This window comes from Diceros bicornis, chromosome 24 (assembly GCF_020826845.1).
Source record: "Diceros bicornis minor isolate mBicDic1 chromosome 24, mDicBic1.mat.cur, whole genome shotgun sequence".
Classification (NCBI taxonomy): domain Eukaryota; kingdom Metazoa; phylum Chordata; class Mammalia; order Perissodactyla; family Rhinocerotidae; genus Diceros; species Diceros bicornis.
This window is the reverse complement of record NC_080763.1, coordinates 28,332,947-28,343,704: the sequence shown is the minus strand read 5'-3', so window position 1 is coordinate 28,343,704 and position 10,758 is coordinate 28,332,947. Positions and strand designations below refer to the sequence as shown.

Sequence of the window (10,758 nt, the reverse complement as noted above, 5' to 3'; positions counted from 1 at the left end):
CTATCTGAGAATCTATATGCTTAATGCTCCAAAGCCAGGAATAGATTCCTTCTTATTTTTCTTCTTTTTTCTTTCACCTCCTCTCCCTTTCTGTTTCCTGTGGTCACATCCTTTCTCTGAGGCCATGAACACACAATAGCTTAGATGGCTGAAATGGAGGTGGTGAGGAGAGCCAAGGGGGAAAAGAAAATACCTGAGGAAAATTTTGGTTAGTATTTCAAATATATTTTCCTGTTACATAGAAATAATCAGTTTGCTGCTGTTGTTCCACAGTAGTATGAGTTTGCAAGTTATTGGTGAAACACAACTTTTGCCCCTTCTGTTTGAAATAGCACTGCCTCTGTCTGCCACCCAACAGCTTCTTATATAATAGCTGTCTTCCCCTCTCTGCAGTCATCCATTCTAAATGAGTTAGGTTATGATGATCATGTCAATGCTTTCAGACTAGCTCTATTCCAGAACCTCTTTATTGATTAGCCCACCTAGATGTTTAATGTTTGGTATGGTTCAAAAGTGTTTTTGATGAAACTGCTCAAAAAACTAGATGTGATGTTAGTACCTTAGATCTCACAGGCTGGGCAGTTAGGCTTCACAGATGTAATCTTAGTCAAGGCTCTTTGGATTTAAATCAACAAAACTTATCTTAAGCTTCAAAAAGGAAATCATCACAAGGCAACAAGGTATATTCTTTGTTCTAGAATATAACCTAGAACAAATAGAACCTAGAACAAAACAACAAACAAGGTCTCAATGTTCATGGAACTAACATTTTAGGATATCATGGCATATATCAGCTAACATATACTGAGTGCTCACCTTGGGCTAGGCACTGGACTAAATGCTTCACACATTAATTTATTTTGTCCTCAGAACAACTCTACACATAATGTACTATTCTTATCATCCACATTTGGTTGAGGAAGAAATGAAGGCACATAGTGATTAAGTACTTGCTTGAGGTCACATAACTGATGGGTATTACAGCTAAAATTAGAACCCAAGTGGTCTAGCTCCAGAATCTGTGCATTTCACCACCTCTAGCTGCCTCTGGAACACAAGTCCAGGACATACAAGTGGGAATAACAAGGGATTAGAGCCAAGAACTTGGAAGTTGTCAGGAACCAAGGTTCTATTCTCTTAGGCTTATTTCCTCTGGGGCTGCACAGTTTACTTTTTACTGCTGTATTCATTTGTCTCTCTCTCTCTTTCTCTGCAGATTAGATTTTTCAGTTTCTCCTTGAACACAGATGAAGATGGTCACCTCACTGTGACAGCCTCAGCCTGTACCTGTACATCAAGACTATTCAGGCAACCAATCAGATGCTCGAGTCCCAATTTTAAATCCTCAGAGGATAAAAGCATGATTTGCCCAAATTGTTTCAAGTACCTACCCCTTGTCTAATCAGCCATGATCAGAGAGGTAGGGGCTTTGTATAATATAAACAAGGCTTCAGGGGCCCAATGTGGCGGGTAGGATCATTCCCAGTAACAAGGCAATGTGGGTGAGGTATGTCAAAAATATCTGCACATCTACCTTTATCAAGGTATTGTGTGGTGGGAGAATCATTGATGACACCAACCTGAATAGGTACAAAGTTGGGGAAATCATGTATTACGGACTGCATTGTGTTCCCTTCTCTCCTCTATCCCATATGTTGAAGCTCTAACCCTTAATGTTACTGTATTTGAAGATAAGGCCTTTAAGGAGGTAATTAAGGTTTAATGAGGTCATAAGGGTGGGACCCTAATTCAGTATGACTAGTGTCCTTATACAAAGGGAGAGAGACACCAGATACCTGCCTGTACAGGGAAAAGGCCATGTGAGGACACAGAGAGAAGACAGTCTTCCGCAAACCAAGGAAAGAGGCCTCAGGAGCACCCTAACCTACTAATATTTTGATCCTGGACTTGCAGCCTCCAGGACTGTGAGAAATAAATTTCAGTTGTTTAAGCCACCCATTCGGTGGTATTTTATTATGGCAGACCTAGCAAACCAATACATCATGTAACCTCTCTGCGCCTCTACATTGTTTGCAAAAGAAGAGTTCTACAGGTAATAATCCTTATAGGTTTTTCCAACTCTAAATTCAGGTGATTCAGCTTGAGTGTGGTTTTGGGGTTGGATAAAGTGTGCCTGCCATATCAATTAATAGCAGTAAATGTCATTTGGGAGTTACAAAGCACATTTTGTGTAAAATCTTTTTTATAGGTTTTCTTATTTTATCTATTTCATTAAGAAGGAGAAAGATTCTATGATCTGACATCGTGACATTTTTTTCCTGGATGTCACATCTGTGGATTGAGAACACCATATGACAAAAAGCTGCTATAAATTTAATAATGTATTTTAAAATTTCTTGGTCATAATGAACTCAAATCTAAGTCTCTACCCATCAGTCCCAGTTGTATCCTCTGATTTTGGTTTATTTTGTTAGTATCACTTTAAAAATGGGGGCCCCAGAATTTAATCAAGTTCTCTACATATGGTTGGATGAGAGAAGAAAAGTTGTGGACAGTCGATTTTTATTAATGCAGCCCAAGATTACATTAGCATTTTTGTTAGTCATTCTTCCTGCAGTTGATCAGATATCACTTCCTCAGGAAGTTTCTCTTTATGTCCATCCACAGAAACCTATGCAGTACTCTATCACCCAGATTTGTAATAATTTGTTTAACAGTCTATTTCCCTCACTTGACTCTGAGCAACATGAGGGCAGAAATTATGTTGTTTATCTCCTCATTTTTACTGAATCTTCAGTGTTTAACACGACATCTGGTCCTGGAAAGATTCGGCATACATTCGCTGAATTAAATGAATGAATACAATTGTTTTGAAAAATTAAAATATTAGCAAATAAATGGAATTATTATTATGCTTCTACAGGCATATGGGGCAATTTTATGGCTGGTCTGAATTATCTTAATCTCTGAATCAGCTGGAGTGTTTCGAATACAACTTTGAGCAAGCAGCTTGAAGATAGATGCAAATACATAGATAGTTCTTCAGAATAATTATTTTATGTTCAGACTAGACATGAAAAATCTTTACCTCTCAGTGTTGGCCAGGAAAAATATTTGAATGATTCCAATATATTATTTACGATTTTGTGTATGTGTGTGAGAGAGAGGGACAGAGAGAAAGAGACATATGAAGAGAGAGTGTGAAGTGAGGAAAGGCTGAGAAAAGACAGAACGATGTTAAAAGGTTAGATCTCTGTGTTTGAAGGGCTTCGAGTCTAATGGAAGAGACCAACTGGGAAATGGATAATTACAGTACAGAATTATTAGAACAGGAAACCTGTGTCATTTAATGTGATCTAGCTCTTATTGAGGTAGCCAGGAAATCTTTCACAGATAAAGTAAAATTTGATTTTAGCCTTGAGGACGAAAGGATCAATGCTCTTTTTGGCAGAGCAGAAGGGAACAAAGTTCCACATGACTAATTTGATTTTCACATCTTCTTAGCTTTTCCAAAGTTCAGTTCTTTGTTGAGCTTTTTATTACCTTTTCATAACTGAAACCGACTTCTCTGAAAGGAATATGTCTCTCTCATGTTCTAGAATGACTGAGGAGATGACACTCTAGACTGAAAGTGGCAGCAGTCATGAAGTGACAGCCTCATACCAGTTTGGTTTGCCATTAATGAGCTATGTGATCTTAGGCGAGACACTTACTCTTTCCAGGCCTAAAGGGTTTGAGCAGGTAGGCTTCTCTGTTCCCTTCCAGTTCTAAGAATTTGTGAGCCTTTCAAAAAGACATTGGGCTCTGGTATTAAGGAGATTTTTGCATTTCACTGCTAGAAATTATGCTTCCCTGTTCCCCAAGGAGTAAAAGAAACGTAGTCTATGTACTACTGCAACTACTTTAAATTTTTCTTATTTTTTTAAAAGTAAATATTTTAGACTTTTCTGATTAAAGTATAGCCAAATTCTAATTCACTATCCGGTGTTTGCCTCCTATAGAACCTACTGGCCCTTTAAAAAAAAAAAAAAGAAGAGGGCAAGAGGGCGCGGCCCAGAGACTGGGGTGCAACTAATCCGGCTTCTTCCGGGAAAGTCACCCGAAGACCAGTCGTATGGCATCCTGGGACTTGTAGTTTACCTTAGAGACTCTCTCCGTTATTAACTCCTTGTTTTTGAGCATGAGATGGACTACAACTCCCAGAGGGCCAAGCGACAGCAGCGGGGTCCTGTACACTCGCTGCTGCTGGGCGGCTAGTTCAAGTTGCCATAGCTGCGAGTCTGGGGACAGCAGAGTCGGTTGCGCCGCAGCGTCTGGTCAGTTGCACCTTGTGGGTCACTGGTGGCTGTGGGAGCCGGGTGGGGCCTCGGCGATGATCCGGCATTAAGGGCCTGGAGTCCTCTTCTATCTCAGGTACCTGCTCCCAACCGCCCCCTTGCCCTTTCTTTACCACTTCCCTATCTTAACGTAGACGTTTTATGTCCCACTTCCCCTCGTCCCAAGGGTGGGGATACCAAAGCTGCGCGAAGATCTGGGGCAGGGCTGTGGATGGGTGGAGTGTGTGTCAAAGGTCGGGGAAGACGGTGGGCCTGGTGTCCCGATGCCCGCCTTCCTTAGCATGGGTGTCCACAGTCAGGTCCTGGCCAAATTATCCAGGGAATTTGTCCTCTTTTTGGGAGCAGCCTGTCCTTCTGGTAGAAGCTGCGAGGCTTGAGCTGTCAAGCAGATTGGCCTCATTCTGGCTGTACTTGCCTGGCCTGGGATATAACTTGACGTTTTGTACCGGTTCTATAGTTAACAAAAGTTTGCTACCCGCAGGGACGCTGTATCCGTGACCTGCCTTTCCTCTGCCAACATGGGAGTTGCCCCAACGTTAGCTGTTAACAGTCGGTTTGAGTTATTTCTTAGGAACACCTGACACTAAATTCCAGCTGCATCCTTTATTGGGTTAATGGAGCTTATTGCTTTTGCAGAAGTCCTGTAAAATGGCTTTGCGGCATTGTTCTGAGTATTATGTAAAGTCTCTAGCATAGGGTCTGGCACGGTGGAAGAGCTCGGTATGTATCATTTATTTTTATGAGTTATGCAGAACTGTGCTAATAAAAATATAATGTGAGCCACACGTGCAAGTTTAAATCTTCTAGTACCCACATTAAACAAGTAAAAAAGAAACTGGTGAAATTAATTTTAATAATTTATTTAGCACAATATATCCAACATTTTTTCATGTAGTCAATATGAAACTTGAGATATTTTACATCCTGTTTTTTTAAAATGGTACTAAGTCTTCAGAATCTGGAGTGTATTTTACACTAACAGCACATGTCAGTTTGAACTGGCCCGATTTCAAGAGCTCACTAGCCACATTAGTGACTACTGTATTGGACAGCACAGATAGAAGATTAAAACTTTGGCAGTTTCACATTGGCAAAGAGAGGTTTGGTTGTCTCTGACTCATGTCATGGGGCGAGGGTTGCTGCTTTGTTAGAAGAGTGAAGTATGCTTCATACCTGTGTCCGCTCAACACGTCCTCTCTCATCGCACGACCTGGGTCCCTTTGAACTCTCTTTGGACAGTTTATTTTGATTAACTTTTCCAGAATACCTTTTTTCTTGAGGTGGTTTGTGGACAACTACCAGTTCTGTGGGTAACTTTCTGTGGATTCTAACAGACTGCTTTGAGAGCAGTCTCAAAGAGTTGAAAATATTTCTGTCCACAGCTCTTTCCTACAGCCAAAGACATTTTATGTATTTAATTGCAGTACTAAATGTGGGAAGCACTGGGCAGCTTTTAAAATACTTCGCTTAGGAGTGCTAGCATATAGTTCATTAACTGGCTTAGAAATACAGTTAGGGCATTAAATTCAGAAGTAACATGTTAATTTCATTACCTGCCTTAGTTTACCCACTGATAGACATGCTCTGGGACAGTACTTTTGGCTAGACTTGTGCTACAATTCACACTGCAACGTGATCTAGCCAGCCCAAGGGGTGACCAGGCATGGGTGGAAGTCACCAGCGTATGCTGGCCGGACATTTGGATGTGAAGAATTCCTGTGAGTTCAGTGGGGCTTTTGCATGACCCAAGGAGCATTTTCTCTCTTCTCTGATATGCCGTAAACAGTGTATAGTGGGGGTGAGCTTATTGTCATGTTTTATTATTTAAAAAAATTTAAGATTGTAGGTGTGTTTTACCCCCTTGTTTCATTTATCTGTAGGTGGTTTGGGAAATTGTAGGGGCAACTAAAGATCATCTACTTGACTAGGCCTTTTGCCCTGAACCTCATGAAGAAATGATAGGAGGCAGACATATGTGCCTACGAAGAGCACTGAGCTCAGAGGAGAGCAGCACGGAGTTTTGGGGGTGCGCTTTGTAAGTATGCTTTCTCCCTGAGTTTCTGCGATAACGAATTTTTGCATATTTATAGTGGAAAAGAATATGTCAACAAATAGACTTTTGAGGGGCAAGAAACCCCTAACATGTAGTCTAAAAATAAAATAGGATGGTTGTGCATACATTGTTACAAAAATTCAGGAGAACAAACTAGGTACCTTAACAAAAGCAACAATGATGCAACTGTTTCTGTTAGACAACCTATTGAGAACCTATTTTGTCCCAGGCCGGTATTAGGCACATTTTTACATGTTATATATATATGTATTTTATGCTTTTTATTATGTTTATTTTCATTTTACAGTTTTATTATGCTTATCTTCATTTTACAAGTGAGGCAGTTAAGGCTCAAAAAGGTTATTTGATTTGCTTGGGATTCTGGAGCTAAAAGAGAGGCCTTCATCCCCAGGTCTTCTGACTCCAAATCCGAGTCCTGCCCATTACAAAGAGGCCACGTTGCTGTTTATGATTGTCCTCTAATAGGACTTGAATGATAGCGTTTTTAGATTAAGTGTACCATATACAGCAGCGTTTACTGTTATTTATCTTTTTAAATGTTCAAAGGGTTCTATTATCTTTCTTAGTTTTTTCAAGATATGTATAATGGTCTTTATATTATTATTGAGATAAGAGAGAGTTGTAATTTGTGATTTTTGTAAAATGTACATATTCAACATGAATTGTGATTGATAATCAAGGATATAGTGTTAACCCAATTTTAGCAACATATGCTTAAAAATCTGGACACTTTTTAGCATTTTCGTGTTGCATTTTGATAAAGGGCGTTTAGATATATAGGGGAGACTCGTTAGGGCCTTGTGATAACACTGTGTCTGAGATCTATGCTATACAAAGTTCCTAGAATTAAAGAATTTTAGGGCTGGAGGGGCCTGATAGGATACTTTAGCCCAGAAATTCTCAACTGCCGTCTTGACACATTTGGGAATGATATAAAAATAATCTAGAGTAGATTCATTGTTATCTATGTAATAATGTCACTGGGTTGATTCTAATATGAAATGTTTCAATATATTCATACTATTCTATAGTGTGTTTTTCTTTTTGTAATAATGTATTATTACATGTAAACACATAAAATTCTACCTTGTTTTTTTTAACTGCTGCATAGAATCCCAAATGACAAGATACATTTAATGTATCCCTTATTAGTGGATTTGTGTTTTTTTTCTTATTTTTTTACTACTATAAATAATTCTGCAACGAAACTCTTATCTACAAATGAGATGTATACATATATTTTATATATGTATACATATATACATCTCCTTTTGTTTTCCTAGGATGATATTCATAGAAGTAGAATCTTTGGGTCAAAACACATGCATATTACTTATTTTTACTTGTCTTGCCAGATTGTTCTCCAGAAAAGCTATTCTAGTTAATATTCTTAGAGCAAGGTGTGCCCTTGTCAACCCTGGTGGTGAAAGCTTTTTTTCATCTGTACAAAACAGATAAACAAGAATATCATTTTATTAGTTTCATTTACAATTCTTTAGTGAAATAAAGTGTGTTATACATTTATTAGGGCCATTTATATTCTGTGAATTGCCTCTTTATATATCCTTTGTACCTTTTACTATTTTTTTTAAAAAAGATGATGAAGTCTTTGGTTCCTATATAATGCAGATATTTTTCTGAGTTCTTTAGTTTTCTAACCTTGTTTCTGGTGTCTTGTTATCGATAATTATGAATGATCCTAAGAGGCTTATCAGGCCTTTATCACATATTCACACTTCCCTGAAACCTTTAACATAGATCTGTACATTGCTTGTGCTTGGAGTGTTTGGGAGATGGGAGTATTTGTGGTTACATGAATTCATTTAGTTGATGAGCATTTAGAATCTACTGTATGCACAGGGTTTGCCATGAAACAGGTGCTCATGTATAAATGAATGAATGCTCGTGAATGAATGAGCTCATAGAAGAATGGATAAGTGAATTAAAGCTAAGCCTGAATTAGGCTCTTCTGAATGAAGAGAGACATTGTGGAAGTAGTGAACTATGATTATTACTTTAAAGGAATAAGAGAGAGGGAATTTTATACATTGTAGAAAGAAGGAAAAAGCTTGATGGTGGAAGAGTGAAGGCTTCAAAATGGCGAGAATGGGTTTACTTATGAGCGGCAATTGGTACATTGAAACAGTGCTGAGAATGGACCCAGATGATAAAGAGCCTGGGAAATTTGGAGATTAGAGCTTTATAGAACAGATAAATAATAATTGAGGAATGCAGGTAGCTGCAAATGACAATGATGAAATTATGTGCAATAATTCAAGCAAATCTTCTAGGTTTGATTCAGTTATATGTTTTAACACATGTATTCAAATGAATTTCAAATGTTTATCTTTGTTTACTCTAGAATAGACATATCAAATCTTCATATTTATACTATTTTGCAGTTTGATCCATATTATTTGAAGACTTAAGATAATTAATCTAGGCCATTTACCACAAGAATTATTTCATCCAATGATTATATTTAATTAGTACTTAGTAATCACAAAGTCCTGTACTTTGAAATTTGTCTCTGGATTAATCAGACAGGATAATAAGGATAATTTAATTGTAAATTCATTTAAAAATGTTCCAACTACATGCCAGGCACTATGCTAGGTGTTGAAATACAACTGTGAACAAAATAAACGCAGTCTCCAATGAGATTTAGTCTACTGGGGGGACAGACAAGTAAAGAGCTGTGATGAGGTGGTGTCCAGTGTGGGCACTTGGCTCAGAGTTGGGATGGGGGCAGTGCAGGAAGGCTTTCTAGGAGAAGTTTCCTCTAAACTGAGACTTGAAGGAAAAGTAGGCGTTAGCCAAGGCAAAAGGAGTGAAAAGAATGTTCCAAGCAGTGAATCCAGCATAGGTTTGATGGTGAGATGAGCATGACATATTTGAGAATTTGAAAAAAAAAAAAGTTTCCTGGCACAAATAATTTCATTTCATGGACATGTTTAATAAATGTCTTGCTGTAATTGTAGAGCTTTAAGAATGCAGAGGGCGGAAAGATCACTTCTGGCTGGAGATGGAAGGCTGCACTTGAGATTGTATTATTTGAGCTATGTCTGGAAAGATGAGTGGAATTTGAATGGATGGCAATAGTAGACAGCAGAAGGCATTCCAGACAGAACTACTGACGTTAGTGGAGGATGAAAGTGGTAGGAAAATAGCTGGTGTAACAGCTGAATGTAGGCCTTATGTTTTCTGTGTTTTTTTTTGTTGAAGAGAAGAGTGGCTTGCTGAGGGTCTTAAATTTCGGATTCAAGAATCTAGACTCAATCATGTGGGCAGTGGGAATCTGGGCCTTGGAGAAAGGTTCAAGGCTCGGTTCTGCCACTTGGTAGCTGTGTAACCTCGGGTATCTGACTTAGCTGCTTTAAGCCTCTTGTGTATATAGCATGATGAAAATAGTACTTACCTTATAGAGTTATAGTCATACAACAATCTATGATGTTACAGCATTAGCTATTCACCATTATTATTTCAACTTGTGTTTTTTGGAGGTTTTTGAAATTGAAATTCTTAACTGTGGTTCCCAGCTATGTACTCCCAATAATTAAATATAATTGATTTTAAATGATATTGAACTATATTTCATTGTAATTGGATTTCTTTCTAATCCTATTCTTTTTAAATTTGTATGTATATATTTAAAAACATTCCAGGAAACTGTTCTTGGTACAAAGTTAAGAACTCCCATTACCTTTTTTTAAATTTAGAAGTTTGTATTGTATTTTGGAAAGAATATACAAATCATTCTGTTTATTCACTTTTAAAATTAAGAATGAGAAATACAAAATTCTTGAATAGACATGTCAATAAGTACAATAAAAATGAATTCCAGTTCTTTATTATAGAAGAGTTAAAAGAAAGATCTAAAGATATAACGTAAAAGAAGAGCGAGGGAAGAAAGAAAGATGGGGACTGACAAAGAGTGAAGGAAAAAGAGAAATAGAAAATACATATCCACTGAAGAGAAAATGCCTTTTTTAAAAGGTTTTAGGATGTGGTTTCTGAAAAAATAGGAGTGATTTTCTGCCTAAAAGAAGTTGTAAATATTCTTTTTTTTTTTTTTTTTGTGAGGAAGATCAGCCCTGAGCTAACATCCTTACCAATCCTCCTCTTTTTGCTGAGGAAGACTGGCCCTGGGTTAACGTTTGTGCCCATCTTCCTCCACTTTATATGGGATGCCGCCACAGCATGGCCTGACAAGCAGTGCCTACGTGCACGCCCGGGATCCGAACCCGGGCCGCCAGCAGCGGAGTCCGTGCACTTAACCACTACGCCATGGCTCTGGCCCCAAGTTGTAAATATTCTTAACAAGAGAAAGGATTATTTAAAAGACATCTTAAAAGAGCTGTAGAAAGTTGGATTTATAGCAGATTT

The 10,758-nt window shown here is 38.1% G+C and overlaps 1 protein-coding gene across 10 annotated transcripts in view; it reads left to right on the top strand.

Moving 5' to 3' along the window:
- The first annotated feature begins 4,203 nt into the window (after positions 1 to 4,203).
- The window catches only part of CEP128 (centrosomal protein 128), a 393,976-nt gene continuing 387,421 nt past the window's right edge, over positions 4,204 to 10,758 (top strand). For 5 of the 10 annotated variants that reach the window (XM_058567474.1, XM_058567472.1, XM_058567476.1 and 2 more), the window contains exons 1-2: positions 4,205 to 4,374; positions 6,179 to 6,333. The gene's annotated coding sequence lies outside the window, so the exon portion shown is untranslated. Of the gene's footprint in view, positions 4,375 to 6,178; positions 6,334 to 10,758 lie in introns of all 10 variants that reach the window. The other 5 variants (XM_058567481.1, XM_058567482.1, XM_058567479.1 and 2 more) reach the window with 2 other exon arrangements.